Consider the following 16,514-nt stretch of genomic DNA (forward strand, 5'->3'; position numbering starts at 1 on the left):
CATGTCCTGGTTCTGTGATGTTCACCTTATATTGTGGTGGTGGAACATTGATGCCAACAGTGTCAGTCTGTTTTGGCTTTTGGTGGTGTTGTCGTTGACGAGGCAGTGCCTGTAAAATCAGCAAAGGACTGCGACATGATGTAATAATAAGTTGTTGAGGTCCTAAGGATTGAGCAAGTTATTTTGACGAAGTACCTTCATTTACGGTTAAGGTTCTACCAAGTCATTTGAATGAAATACCTTGTTTTATGGTTAAGGATGTACTAAGTCATTTGAATGAAGTATTGGTTCACAAGTCAGTAAGTGTCCACTATATTCGTTATTGGTGTGTGTCTGTCTGTCTGTCTGTCTGTCTGTCCCGAGCATAGCTCCATGGGTTTTGATCCGATCCTGATAAAATTTTGGTTAGGTTTATATCATGATCTTCTTGTGTTTTCCTGAGAATGGGCGTGCTGCGCCCATTATGGGTGGAGCCATGCCCAAAAAACGAGTGTTTTTAGGGGGTAGCCAGTTTCAAGTTACATCTTCTCCGAGGGGGTTTGTCGAATCTGGCAGGGGTTTCAGTATTTGGTTAGCCCAATGGCACCTGCATAGCCCCACGCAGCTCGATTTTTTTTTTAGGTCATCTCTACCGAGATGATCTAATAAAGCCGGACTAAATGTCTGTCCGTCCGTCCGTCAACAATTTTTCTTTCCGATCTTCATGAAACTTAGTATGTGGGTCGAGGTCGATGAGTGATGCACAACGATATAACTTTTGTCCGGGTTCAAGGTCAGGGTCGAGGTCACGTAAGTTATAAAAATCACCATTTTCAAAACCTATCTAGCCTGCCATTCTACAAGATATTCAGCAACTGTTTATTGATTATGATAGTAAAAAATATTATCTTGTATATAACCAGACAGATTTTTGAATTTCCGTCCCGTTTGGCCGCCACATAACCTGAAAGATGGTCAAAAACACCTCGCGGTACAAAGAAAACTTTTTACTTCTGATCTTGATGAAATTTGGTATGTTGGTAGAGGTCGATGAGTGATACACAACGACATATTTTTCCCGGATTCGAGGTCAGGGTCAAGGTCACGAAAGTTGTGAAAGGTCACGAGGTCACGAAAGTTGTGAAAGTCGCCATTTTCAAAACCTATCTGGTCTGTCATTTTAGGAGATATCTGGCAACGGTTCATTGATTATGATAGTAAAAAACATTATAGAGATGACCGTCACCCCCACACGGGAGTAATTTTTCATTTTTTTTCATGTTTCGGATTTCGCAATTCGTGGTCGATTTGTAGTGCTCTTCGATTACCACAACTTTCATCACTTACGTTTTTCCCGATTCCCGCCAGTTTGCCCGTGGCCTGTTTCGAATGAAAGTTGGTATGCAAGACGTGCTCTTCGATTACTACAACTTTCAAAATTTACGTTTTTCCCGATTCCAGCCAGTTTTCCCGTGGCGTCCCCTCGAAGGTAAAAAAAAAAATAAAAAGGGCGAACCGTGGCCATTGCTCGGGAATCATCGCCGTCTCCAGACTTGTCTTGTTTTACGGTTAAGGATGTACTAAGTCATTTGAATAAAGTACCTTGTTTTCCGGTTTAGGATGTACCAAGTCATTTGAATGAAGTACCTTGTTTTACGGTTCAGGATCTACCAAGTCATTTGAATGAAACCTTGTTTTACGGTAAAGGATCTACCAAGTAATTTGAATGAAGTACATTGTTTTACGGTTAAGGATGGACTAAGTAATTTGAACGAAGTACCTTGTTTTACAGTTAAGGATCTCCCAAGTCATTAGAATGATGTACCTTGTTTTACCATGAAGCATCTACCAAGTCATTTGAATGAAGTACCTTGTTTTATGGTTAAAAATCTACCAAGTCATTTGAATGAAGTACCTTGTTTTAGGGTTAAGGATCAACCAAGTCATTTGAACAAAGTACCTTGTTTTATGGGTAAGGATCTACCAAATCATTTGAACAAAGTACCTGGTTTTACCGTTCACGATCTACCAAGTCATTTGAATGAAGTACCTTGTTTTACAGTAAAGGATCAACCAAGTCATTTGAACAAAGTACCTTGTTTTATGGTTAAGGATCTACAAAGTCATTTGAATGAAGTCCCTTGTTTTACGGTTAAGGATGTACTAAGTCATTCGAATGAAGTACCTTGTTTTACAGTTAAGGATCTCCCAAGTCATTTGAATGAAGTACCTTGTTTTACGGTTAAGGATGCACTGAGTCATTTGAGTGAAGTACCTTGTTTAACTGTTAAGGATCTACCAAGTCATTTGAATGAAGTACCTTGTTTTATGGTAAGGGATCTACCAAGTCATTTGAATGAGGTACCTTGTTTTACGGTTTAGGATCTACTAAGTCATTTGAACGAAGTACCTTGTTTTATGATTAAGGATCTTCCAAGTCATTTGAATGAGGTACCTTGTTTTACGGTAAAGGATGTACCAAGTCATTTGAAAGAAGTACCTTGTTTAATGGTTTAGGATCCACCAAGTCATTTTAATAAGGTACCATGTTTTACGGTTAAGGATCTACCAAGTCATTTGAATGAGGTACCTTGTTTTACGGTAAGGGATCTACCAAGTCATTTGAATGAAGTACCTTGTTTTAGGATTAAGGATCGACAAAGTCATTTGAATGAAGTACATTGTTTTACGTTGAAGGATCTACCAAGTCATTTGAATGAAGTACCTTGTTTTATGGTAAAGGATCTACCAAGTTATTTAAAATAAATACTTTGTTTTACGATAAAGGATCTGCCAAGTCATTTGAACGAAGTGCCTTGTGTTATGATTATGGATCGACACAGTCATTTGAATGAAGTACCTTGTTTTACGGTGAAGGATCTACTAATTATTTGAAAGAAATACTTTGTTTTACTGTGAAGGATCAACCAAGTAATTTGAAAGAAGTACTTTGTTTTACGGTAATGGATCTGCCAAGTCATTTAAAAGAAGTACTTTTGTGTTTTGGTAAAGGATCTACGAAGTCATTTGAAAGTACTTTGTGTTATGGTAAAGGATCTGCCAAGTCATTTGAACGAAGTACCTTGTTTTATGATTAAGGATCGACAAAGTCATTTGAATGAAGTACCTTGTTTTACGGTGAAGGATCAACCAAGTAATTTTAAAGAAGTACTTTTTGTTATGGTAAAGGATCTACTAAGTCATTTGAACGAAGAACCTCGTCTTACTTTTCAACATTGATCGATACACTGCAAATCCATGATTGGCATTCGCATGAAAAACAGATTATTGTGAATGTGTTCCACTCCAGCTCAAATCTACAATGATCGGAACAACTTAATGAGAGAACAATTCTAAAATCAATGTGAGTAAATAGTCATAAAGACGAAAAGAATAAAAAACGTGATTACACCAAGCACTTGAACCCAGGTCCATCGACTCTTTCAACGCAACATTATTCCTCATTATTTTTCCTTCATATAAACTGCGTCAAGTGAAAACATAATCCATGGAAATGCAATTGGGATTGAATCAGCCATTCCATGGTAATTGAAAATAAATCACCTGTTCAAGATTAGAAAATTCAAATTGCTTACAGGTACTTAACTTCATTATCCACTTGATCTTTACATTGCTACCTTGAGCAATGAATTCTTAGATATTCAAGAAGACCCGGCTTTCAAGTCCAAGCCTCTTGAAGGAATTAGGGTGATGAGTCAAGTTTTGTCATAAAATGGAGAGAACACACATTAGATGCAATCATAACAATGAAGAACCCATGCAGTACCTGTCCTGTAAACTTTGTAACAATGGGGTTAAGGTGACAACAATGATTATATTATTAAAGAGAGTTGATCTGGTACACAGTGTGTATATATCGTGTAATCATGTTCTTCATGTATTTTGTTTGAAAGATTCTCCCAGAGGGAGGGCACTCACCTTTGCATTGTTTTGTCTGAGTCAATTCATGAACTGACTGTAAACTGTCACCCTGGTTATTCACATTAATACGTGTGTCGTCTTTGGAAAGTGGCATTGTTGGCCATCCCATCTACTAGTATTTTGTTGTGGACCTTCTTCTCCTTTTTCAATTTCCTCCTTCAAATTCAGCACATTCACTGTGGGGAGCATCAGTTTCTCGGACCGCAGCTCTATCGCTGATGTAGCTCCCCTTGAAGGTTTGACCAGGAATTTGTAATTCCTTCATGGTGACAGCAATAGCTGGCCTACTCTTTAGGTGAAGAGCATGGTGAGATATTTAACGTCCACCAAACTAATACTAGCAGACTGGATTCCCAGTTTGACGTCCCTCCGAGTGACAGCACACACATTGATGAATCACCCTGCCTGTGAAACACCAGGATGACAGTTTATAGCTGGGTCTGGATTATATAAACCCAGGCGAGACAGCACAGAGCTGAGTGTGCATACCTCGAGGCCATCCTGCCAGTCACCTTTAAGATATTAAAGATGTCATTACCTTTTGTGAAAAGAGTATGCCATTGTGTACCTCTTCCTCCTCCTTTGTATGGAGCACATGACTGCAGGTAGCATCATTGGTTGAGAGCATGGCTGTGCCGCTTTTGCAATGCTCCAATTACCATCCATTCATCCATTGGGACCACACTCTGTGCAGAGTGTTGGTGCTGCCTAAGCAGTCTCCTTAGCTATTTGGTACAATCCTGGACAGGTCACTACTCCGACACAGGATACCATCAAGCTGGCACTCATTTTGCTGAACTCAGGATGACAGATTGAGTCAACCCCATCTGGTGTTAATTGAATGGGTAAAAAAGGCTCGAACTCAGGACCCGAAGATCTCAAGCCAGCCACCCCAACTGCTAAATCAAATTGTGTACCTGTCAAGTTTAATATTCCTCCTTTAATCTACTGGAGACACTGCATTAGCAGCATAGCCTTGCCTCAGGTCAAATATGTATCTGATGAAACAAGCAGGTCAAAGATAGGTCAAAGATGTATTTGAATTCTGGTCAAATGTGTTGGCCAGATCTATAGATCGAGTTCAATATTCCCTGAATGTGAGAGGCAAAGTCAGAGGCAGTCAGCAAAGGTTTTTAGGAAGCTAAACGTCCAATGAGACCACTTTGCATTAATGTGTATTGCACTGCTCAGGAAGAAACGTTAACACCTGTACTCACAGCTGGGTCATTCACAAGATGTCTACTGGATTGTTGTTTCTTACATGGAGAACATACCCTGAAGTACTTTATATCACTTTTGAACAAATTTGGCTTTCTTCCACCACCACTTATATTGTCAACAGGACCAGTTTCACATATCCACCTTATACTCTTGCATGCAGCTCCTGCTGTTAAACCATGAAGTCAGTGTACAATCTGCCGCATGGAGTAGCCTTCACTGAAGCTAAGACTTTAATTTATACATGCTATATTTCTGATGCTGTTGCCAATATTATTCACCACACATTCCTCAAACTATAGTTGCATCACTGTCTCCACCTTTATATTCCTCCAGGAGGTATGGTACTTTGAGTGCTTGCATGGCAACCAGTCACACTGTGCAATATCAAAACATGGCTGCAATATGGAGCATTTCAATTTTTACATACGTGTTGTGATTCTATCACAGGTTATTGACATTTTACACCCAATTTCCCTCTGTTTCCATAGTATGTCCTTGGTTATCTCCATATGTGGGTTTCAAAAGGTGAAAAGGAGCCCTCCCAGGTTTCAAAAGTATTCGTGTGTGTGTGTGTGTGTGTGTGTGTGTGTGTGTGTGTGTGTGTGTGTGTGTGTGTGTGTGTGTGTGTGTGTGTGTGTGTGTGTGTGTGTGTGTGAAGCTGCATAAAGCTACCAAGAAATCTGACCAAGGTAAGCCCTTTGCTGTTTCAAACCCTTCCCAGAGTTCTTCCACAGCTGCAAATACATTCACAAATAGTACACAAATTAGAATTCCAGATAGAAGAGCATGGGAGGAGTCGATTTATTTATACCATCCGAGCCAACTGGGTTTAGTTGATTAAGTGAGAGCTGATTGGTTATTCCCTCCATTCACAGGAGAGATGTGGGTGGATCTTTTTTAGCCGCGTCACGTTGCGAACGCTGGCTCTAAGAGAGCTCCGCGTTGTTGTTGTTGTTTTTGTTCTTCTTCTTGTTCTTCTTGTTCTTCTTGTTCTTCTTCTTCTTTTCCTTCTTCTTCTTATTCTTCTGGTGAAGACAAAACCTTTAGGACGTGGCTCTTGGTTTATTATTTATGAGCAAATACCACCCGTCGCTTCGCTGACAGGAATACTAAAGGGGGGAGGGGGAAAAATAGGAAGAGAGAGCGGGGAGAGAGGAGGGAGGGGGATCAAGGAGGGGTGGGGAAAGGGAAGACAGTATGAGGTGAGAGGAAGGAAAGGCAGATGTGAGGTGGAGTGTTAATTACTGCCCGGACACGTGCAGAGATAAACACAACCCAGACGCGTCTGGAGTCAGGCTGGCCAGAGAAAACACAGCCCGGACATGTTCAGAGAAAACCCTGCCTGGAAACGCCAGAGACAAACACCATCCAGCCATAACCACTATATAGAGAGAGAGAGAGAGAGAGAGAGAGAGAGAGAGAGAGAGAGAGAGAGAGAGAGAGAGAGAGAGAGAGAGAGAGAGAGAGAGAGAGAGATATATAGATATAGATATAGATATAGATATAGATATAGATATATAGAGAGAGAGATATAGAGAGAGAGATATAGAGAGAGAGATATAGAGAGAGAGATGTAGAGAGAGAGATATAGATAGAGAGATATAGAAAGAGAGAGAGAGAGAGAGAGAGAGAGAGAGAGAGAGAGAGAGAGAGAGAGAGAGAGAGAGAGAGAGAGAGAGAGAGAGAGAGAGAGAGAGAGAGAGAGAGAGAGAGAGAGAGAGAGAGAGAGAGAGAGAGAGAGAGAGATATATATATATATATATATATATATATATATATATATAGATACAGATATAGATATATATAGAGATGGAGATATAGATATAGAGAGAGATATAGAGAGAGAGAGATATAGAGAGAGAGAGATATAGAGAGAGAGAGAGAGAGATAGAGAGAGAGAGAGAGATATAGAGAGAGAGATATAGAGATATAGAGATAGAGATATAGAGATAGAGATATAGAGATAGAGATATAGAGATAGAGATATAGAGATAGAGATATAGAGATAGAGATATAGAGATAGAGATATAGAGAGATATAGAGAGATATAGAGAGATATAGAGAGATATAGAGAGATATAGAGAGATATAGAGAGATATAGAGAGATATAGAGAGATATAGAGAGATATAGAGTTAGAGAGATATAGAGTTAGAGAGATATAGAGTTAGAGAGATATAGAGATATAGAGTTAGAGAGATATAGAGTTAGAGAGATATAGAGATATAGAGTTAGAGAGATATAGAGTTCGAGAGATATAGAGATATAGAGTTAGAGAGATATAGAGTTAGAGAGATATAGAGATATAGAGTTAGAGAGATATAGAGTTAGAGAGATATAGAGTTAGAGAGATATAGAGTTAGAGAGATATAGAGTTAGAGAGATATAGAGTTAGAGAGATATAGAGTTAGAGAGATATAGAGTTAGAGAGATATAGAGTTAGAGAGATATAGAGTTAGAGAGATATAGAGTTAGAGAGATATAGAGTTAGAGAGATATAGAGTTAGAGAGATATAGAGTTAGAGAGATATAGAGTTAGAGAGATATAGAGTTAGAGAGATATAGAGTTAGAGAGATATAGAGTTAGAGACATATAGAGTTAGAGAGATATAGAGTTAGAGAGATATAGAGTTAGAGATATAGAGTTAGAGATATAGAGTTAGAGATATAGAGTTAGAGATATAGAGTTAGAGATATAGAGTTAGAGATATAGAGTTAGAGATATAGAGTTAGAGATATAGAGTTAGAGATATAGAGTTAGAGATATAGAGTTAGAGATATAGAGTTAGAGATATAGAGTTAGAGATATAGAGTTAGAGATATAGAGTTAGAGATATAGAGTTAGAGATATAGAGTTAGAGATATAGAGTTAGAGATATAGAGTTAGAGATATAGAGTTAGAGAGAGAGAGAGAGAGATAGAGAGATAGATATGCTTCATGAACAACACACACACATGCTTGCTGATATCAGCAGCAACCCAAAAACCATGAGCAGCTTTCACCGAAAAACAACGTTGCATTTATATAGACGTTTCAGGGACATGTTAACAAACATTAATCTTTATAAAAAGCTGTGTGTGACAAAAAATGATTTGGCTTGGTAATTTAGAAAACTTGTTAGTATGGCAAACGACGTGGAAATCGGGTATTATTTCACAACTCGCTCAGTGTGATGAAGCACGAACCACTCACTTAGGGTGATGGATCACGAACCACTCACTCAGAGTGACGGAGCACAAAAAACTCGCTCAGGGTGACAGAGAACTAACCACTCGCTCAGGGTGAGGGAGCACAAACCACTTACTCAGGGTGATGGAGCATGAACCACTTGCTCAGGGTGATAGAGCATGAACGCTTCGCTCAGGGCGACAGAGCATGAACCATTCACTCAGGGCCACGGAGCACAAACCACTCATTCAGGTCAACGGAAAACGAACCACTTACTCAGGGTGATGATCACGAACCAATCGCTCGGGGTGATGGATCACGAACCACTCGCTCATAGCGATGGAGAACGAACCACTTACTCAGGGCGATGGAGCATGAACCAATCGCTCGGGGTGACTGAGCACAAACCACTTGCTCAGGGCGACGGAGCATGAACCAATCGCTCGGGGTGATGGAGCATGAACCATTCGCTCATGGCGATGGAGCGCAAACCACTCGCTCAGTGTGACGGAGCATGGACCACTCACTCAGGGTGACGGAGCATGAAACACTCGCTCAGGGTGACGAAACACTCGTCAGGGTGACAGAGTACAAAACACCAGCTCAGGGTGACGGAGCATGAACCACTCGCTTTGGGTGATGAAGCATGAACCATTTGTTCAGGGTGATGGAGCACGAACCACTCACTCAGGGTGATGGAGCATGAACCACTCACTCAGGGTGACGGAGCACGAACCACTCGTTCTGAAAGACGTGGCAGGCAAAAGCGTACGCAGTGAGTGAATGATTCAGTCAGAAGGACATATCGTGGTTCCGCTATCGAGAATGGGTACTCGGCAAGTGGCTTAAGCACTCAAGTAAGCACTCCAAATAAATGGTTGATTAGGAATTGCAGGCCAGGCTGTCACTGCATGTAATGTAGAATCCCTTTAACTTTTAAGCCGGTCTTCACCTCGCACGCAGCAGTTAATGAAATAAAATGAATTCATTCAAGTCATGACTTTATCCACAAAAGAGTTGCAGCTTAATGCAGAACAACCCTGGAGACATCACAAAGTTAAATCATCCATGATATAAACATAGTAGTAATCCACCATCTTGCCTGCTCGTCTGTGCACGCGTAACGTGGTCCATTGGCTCGGGGTCCGTACATACATTGTAACTTTTTTTTTAAAACGTCCGTTTTCGACCATATTTGCTTTGATTCCCTGTTGAGGACCTTGTGAAACATCCGAAAATATAGACACAGATCTGGCAGACACTATGGATAGGCAGTCCCTCTGGGGGATATGGTGTGAGGTCAAGCAGTGAATGCATTAAATCAAAAAGCTCAATGAAGCTGGTTAATTTTGTCACTTTTCTGAATTTTTGTTCACTCAATATAATTCTCCAAACAGTAGAGAAAGATAAGTTTAATGCTTTGGAAATTTCACATTTTCTTGTGTATCTATGGAGATGGAGGGAACATAGCCAAGCTTGATCAAAGTAAAGAGGTGTATTGGCTTGGTTAAAAGACTCGTTATTTCTTAAAATTATCAGATTTCACAACAGATTTCGACACTTGTTTGGTCCAGACGATATCCGATCCTAAAAACCGAAATAATATTTTGATGATATAAATTAATTAGTCTGAGAGATTAGATCGTGGAAAATCGTATCAAAAATGCATGAAATAGCTCCAAGCTCCTAATTTGAAAACTATAGGACTTACAAAAGTTATGTGTCCAGTAATTAGTAGCGATGATGAACAGGCATTCGAAAATATGAGTGAGGAAAGTGAAAAAATTAATTTATTGTTAAGAAATCGTTGCGGCCTGTTCCAAATCAGGGCATTGTTGAGCGGGACAAAAAACATGGCAGCTTCAGTCCCCAGTGAGGTTACCCAGGAAATGCCTGAAGACCCCAGACAGCTTGGTGGCCGAGGATAACCTGATGAAGGATATGGTGGTGGTGGTCGTATGGCAGCTTAGCTGCCAGGGTAGCTATCATTTCTTGAAGCGTGACTGTGTCGCTGATGCAGTGCCCCTCTACCAGTACACACACTGAAACTGGTACTCATTTCACTGACCTCGGAAGGATGACAGGTTGAGTCAAACCCCTGGTGTATTAATTCAGCATCCAACAGGGCTTGAACTCAGGACCCTAGGATCCCAAGCTGCCACCCTAACCACTAAGCCAACACCAGGCTATGAAGGATATAATTAAATAAGACCGTTAATTATCTTCAAAGGGGTGTTTTAACAAACTCAAACATCAAATTTTCACTCTTGCACTTCCTTGGAGTTTTGTTAGTGTGCCTGCAAAGTTACAGGCTGCCAGGTTTTTCTAGTTTTGAAGTTATGGAGGAGACACACTGACACACACTGACACACACACACACACACACACACACACACACACACACACACACACACACACACACACACACACACACACACACACACACACACACACACACATTTATTAACTCTGCCACCGAAGATGAAGGAGGTTAGGTTTTCATACTCTCTCCGTAGGCCCCCCCATAAACTCCCCCTGTAGACCACTTCAGACCCCCTTTTTTAATGCCATCACGGGTGCTGAAGGTTGCGGTCAAATTTCATTGAAATCGTAAGTGTAGTTTCTGAGAAGAAGTTGGAAGTATTTGTGAACGGACAGACGGACAGACGATGCGCCATCCCATAACCTCCCCGGAACTATATATATATATGTATATATATATATATATATATATATATATATATATATATGTATATATATGTATATGTATATATATATGTATATATATATATATATATTTCTCGATATATTTCCATATATACATATATTGTTATGAATTTAGCCCGCCCGACGTGCGATCGGCCACGTAATTCAAATCTCGAGGCGTCGTCCACCGGAACGGACAATTCAGTCGTGACCCTCCTGGAACTACCGCCAGGAGCCAGTCACGGGTGGGGGTTTAACCTCACCACAACCCAGTCCGCATTCTACCCGCGCGAAATAGGGTGAATCGCCGAATGTCGATATACCTAAGTACCCGCGCGGGTAGCGTACCGAGGAGTTGTACCACGCCGCAGGTCGACTTTGGACACGAACTGTTAAGCGGCTCGTTCCGTGCTGAAGGGATAACCGAGTGGAGTTATTGCCGACCTTGACAGTTCAGTTTTACTTATCGGGTGTTTCAACCCACTACTAATCCCTTACGTGATGCAAGATGGAAATTTCAACCAGATGAAAGGAAGCAACGAAACGGGAAAACAGTTCGACAAGTAAGCACTTTTATTTCACACACACAAGGCAAGCACGTATTCACAGCCATACAGTAAGAATGCACATATAACAGTCAAAACAATAAAAGCAATGCAGAGCTACAACCGAATAAAGCAATGTACAAGCACTTATACGGGTTTACTTAATAGACTGGCGCCACACACACACACATTTACACCAAAAGCAAAGAAAATACAAACCACCCTCACAGGCAAGAAGACAGATAGGTCCGTGGACCAAATGAACGTGGGACCTGGGTGATCGGCCAGGTCCACGAGACCGAAGGGGTCTTACCCGCACCCTCATGGCGCGATGGCAGGCTAGCCGCAATGTCCGCGTAACGCGCCTGACTCCGTGCCCCTGGTATGGTCGGTGAGCTCCTTTGGCGTGTTTTGCGCAGGCACGTGTTGGTTGGCACCACGGTTGGGTTGGTGAACGGACGGGGTTACCGGCACTATCTCAGTGCGGATGGGGGGAATTGTTGATGCTTGGGGTCGGGAGAGGGGAATGGCGGACGCTCCGTCCCGCTTGCGGGGTCTCGGGACCGCCCCGACTCCGTCGAACTCTCGCCCTTGAACCCTCTTCCGCGTCCCTGCTTCACGCCGCGACTCATCCCTCGACCTCAACTCCGAGCTCCATCCCCTTTACCGTGCGATCCCCGCAATGACAACCTCAACGATGACCTTCGTCTTGACTCGACCAGCCCAGCCAGCACAGCACCGCACAGCTCAGCACAACCCAACACGCCCCAACTCGACACCCCCGAGTCGCCTTGTGCTCGCGTCTTTATAAACCGGAGGAGGAGTGTGTATGCTAATTCGCGGATCAAAACGCGCTTGGAGGTGGGGCCACGCCACCCGACGTTCAGCCATTGGTCAGGCAAAAAGGGGTGTGAGCCTCTCCTGATCCGACTTCCCTCTTGCAAATGCATCCATTTGTACTCGCGGCTCGATGCGTTCGGCGACAATCACCGAACGGGCCCTGGACAGCACGACATTCGGTGTTGGCAGGTGGTGTGGTTGATGGTTGTGGAAGGAGAAAGGCGAAGGTGGTGGGGGGTTTGCTGTTGTGGTTTGGTTGTTGGCGGGCGTCGTTTGAGAATGGCGGTGAAGCGATGTTTGCAGGGTGGAGTTGTGGAGGTAAAGAGGCGAAGGTGGTGGTGTTTGAGTTGTTGGCGGGCTTCTTTTGAGAATGGCGGTGAAGCAATGTTTGCGGGGTGGAGTTGTGTAGGTAAAGAGGCGAAAGTGGTGGTGTTTGAGTTGTTGGCGGGCTTATTGGTCCAAAATAACGATAGAAAAACAAAAATGGCTAACTCAAAGCGTCGCAGCCCAGATGAATCACACATATTCCCTCTAAACAACGGGTGTGGACTAACTACACATGAACTTATCGATATATCTAACCTGAGGACCTTTCTGGTGTCTTGCAAATTTCCACAGCCGCAACACTACCCTCTCCCCTTTTTACAGACTCATCCCGAGTCGTCGAATTTTTGTGTGCCATCATGTGTAGTTTTCCCCTAATATGTCTTACCTTCGGATCCCTGAGTGCGACATTCAGTGTATTCGTGTCCCAAAATAAATAACCTGAGGGCTGAGTAACTAACTCAACAAACCCACTCATTCATACGACTTAAATAAATTGCCGGCGCTAAGACATACATGCCGGGGGCGCACTCATATTTACAGTACATCTTAACACCTTAACCTTATAATTTACACTATTCCATGGCCCAGGATCAATGGACTCTGCAAAGAGAAAAGCAAAAGTCAGCAGGGAGCCAGGCTGCTCGCACGCAGTCTCTGGCTCAAGTAATGCAGGTGACAGGGAACGTGGCTGGCTGCTCAAACGCAGTCCAGGACCCTCCCCCTTTTAACATTGACGCAGTGAACATAACGGCGCATGAGCTGCGCAAACGCAGTCTCGGTGCCAGCTCAAGTGGCACACGCAATGAACGCAATGGCACATGAGCTGTGCAACGCAGTCTCCATGCCAGCTCAAGTGACACACGCAATGAACACAAAGGATGTATGGATGGATGGAAGGATGGACGCAAACACGGTGCACAGGCCGCCACTGCAGGCCCGTGTTGTAGCTGCCAACAGGGAAGTCCTCGCGGCTTGCGCAATGATCCTGGCGCACATGGCAATGAACCAAGGGGGGGGGTGCAAAACAGAACGGGTGCAAAAGATGACGAGGGCAGTAGGCATGGATGGCAAAGGTGGACAGGCAAGGCATGGCAAAACAGGGCCGCTGTAGCAAACGCAGCCGGCAGTGAAGCTGACCGGCACAGGCCTTGCAGTAAAACAGCCGGCAGACGATCTGACCAGCACAGGCCTTGCTGCAAACAGCCAGCCGATGAAGTGGCCGGCACAGGCCTTGCAGCAAAAACAGCCGGCAGACGGAGTTGGGCAGCCTTTACCTTTCAGTGGAGGTTGGTAGAGGGAGTGCGGTGGTGCTGGCCACTCAGAAGGCGGGCTCGGACCTACCTACTGTCTCCCTCCCAACCTATCGCCTTTGCCTGTCTCTGTGCATACCCACTCCCTCAATTTGTCAAAACCAATTTAGCCCCAACTTATTTTTTTGTTTTTGTTTTTATTTTCACTTCCCCACTACAAATCGTCCGCTAACCCCCTTTACTGTCATTGTTCGGCTAACCTATCGTCTCCTAGCCTACTCCCAACCCCTACGTTCCCTTCCTGGAGGGGAATAAGGGAGAGCGAGCGACCTGTGTCGAGGCCCAACTCAAGCCTCAGGATGGCCTCCTCAGAATTCAGCGATCTAACCAGATCGGGTCCAGCGGCCCACAACGAGAGCGAAGGGATGGATGGTGCGGAGGGGTACACTTCCTATCTACCCTAACCATTTAACTGTTAACTACCCCGGGGCTTTCAACAAGTGCCTCTCGCTTAAACTATTGGTTCTTACAACCCAGATTCCCATCGCCTGTGTTGGTGTCCCCACAATTTTGGGCCTTGCCCCCCAATTTTCCTTCCTTGCCCTCACACGGTCTCATGGCTGGGACGCGTGGCTCCCTCGGCAGGAACTACCCTCTGCCGATTCTCCAACGATGGCACCCCCGGGCACTACACTGCCTCCGAGCCTACCAGCTCCCTAAACACCGGGGAGTGCCCCCCATGGCAACTCCCCTGAAACGCTCACGTGGCAGGCTGGCTTCCCGCGCCCCTTTCCGAGGGTCACCCGTGCCCACGACACTGCCCACGCGGCCTACGGCGCCCCGGGCCTCCGCATCATGCGGGCGCACCCGTGCCCACTACGCTATCCCGGCCCCCCATGGGCCCTTGGCCTACCGTGGCCGACTAGCCCGGTGCCCAGGTTACCCACTCAGCGATACTCACCTTTCGCAGCCACGCTCCCAGCCCGTCAACAGGGCTCCTGCACCCCTCCAAGCGGGTTTCGAGCCTACATTCCCCACCAACAACAAAACGACCTCCATTTTCCAATTTATCTAACCCGGCTAACTCACTCAACACTGACCCCGGGGTCCCTTGGGCGGGAATCACTCCTCCCCCCAATCACTCATCGCACCATGCATTCCCCATTCGCTCCATACACACAGGCTCGCTGGCCTCACTCACTCAACATGTACATTTTCCATTCCATTTCACTCCATCGCTGAGCTCTGCCATTCTGCTCACTAAATCCCAAAACTACCTCCTGCTCCCACGTCGTCCCTTACACTACAGCACGTTCCTTTTAACACTACGTCGCTAAGCTACATCCCCTCTACACATCCACAGTCTGTCTCTGTCTCTAATAATCCTCATAAATCCATTCCCCATCTTAAATCTGAACTACAATCCCTCCAACTAATCCATTGGAGGATTTACCCCTGCCCCATGAAGCCGGTGTAACTAAACTAACCCATCCCTCTAACTAGGTGTCATCCTGTGCCCTGGTCAAGGGGGTCTTCCACCCCTTGCCCAGGGAATCCTGTTCACCCGAGCGAGGCTTGCTTTTTTTTTTTAAATTGCGCAGCACCAGCGCGGCAACTCACAACCTGCGCACCTTGGCCCTTGCCCGTGACGTCATGGCAGCTGTTCGCGTACCTCGTCCCTCTTGGACCGTACCATCCGGCAGGGATTCACCCTCCTGCCGGATTCCAACCCCACGTGCAGCCATGACGTCACCCTGCGCATAAAAAATACAAGCCTCGCGTCTCGAGGGGTTCCCCACGTGAATACATGTGCTCTGCCCGTTGGAGCTTAACACACACTCGCGTGGAGAACCCATCCGGTCCAAATCCGTAATCCAGCCTACCTCTTGTCCGTGCGCGGGATCAGTGACATCCACTGCTGGCGTTTACGGACCGGGTTTCACTCCCGCAAGCGCGCACGTGGTGGCCTCGTGCGCTGCACGGCCCAAACCTCGCGCTCGCCGCTGGGTAAACCCGGCACAGTCCCCAAAACGGATTCGGCCGCTACCCGGCCCTTGTCTCTCTGTCGCCGTCGTCTGCATTGGACCAACGCATACCTGCGTGTCACGACGCTCACACATCTTACCATTACACTCACACTCGGAGATGCGGCTGCGTGCTCCCTCATGCCGGCCGTCATCTTGCTTGCATACCGCGACCTCACACACGCTGTTCCTCACACTCGGCCGCTCACTCACTCGTGCCATTTCACTGACACGTGCCGTTTCTGGCGTACACGTGGTTCCTTCCACTCGCGGTGCCCCTTTCACACACGGCGTGCTGGGAAGCACGCATCCTGGCACACTCGCCACCACACCACTCACACACGGGGTCGCTTCCACACACAGGGCCACACTCACACCTTTCACCACACACACCGGGACAATCACACTGGGGAATCGGGTCACCTCTAGGGCTCCCGGGGCCTCCATACCCCCCAAGCTCCTCGTGCACCCGTTCGCAGCACTCGCCCTCTCTACCTCGCCTTACACGACCGA

This window comes from Eptatretus burgeri, chromosome 4, assembly GCF_056783735.1.
Source record: "Eptatretus burgeri isolate ZD-2024b chromosome 4, Ebu_testis_v1, whole genome shotgun sequence".
Classification (NCBI taxonomy): Eukaryota; Metazoa; Chordata; class Myxini; order Myxiniformes; family Myxinidae; genus Eptatretus; species Eptatretus burgeri.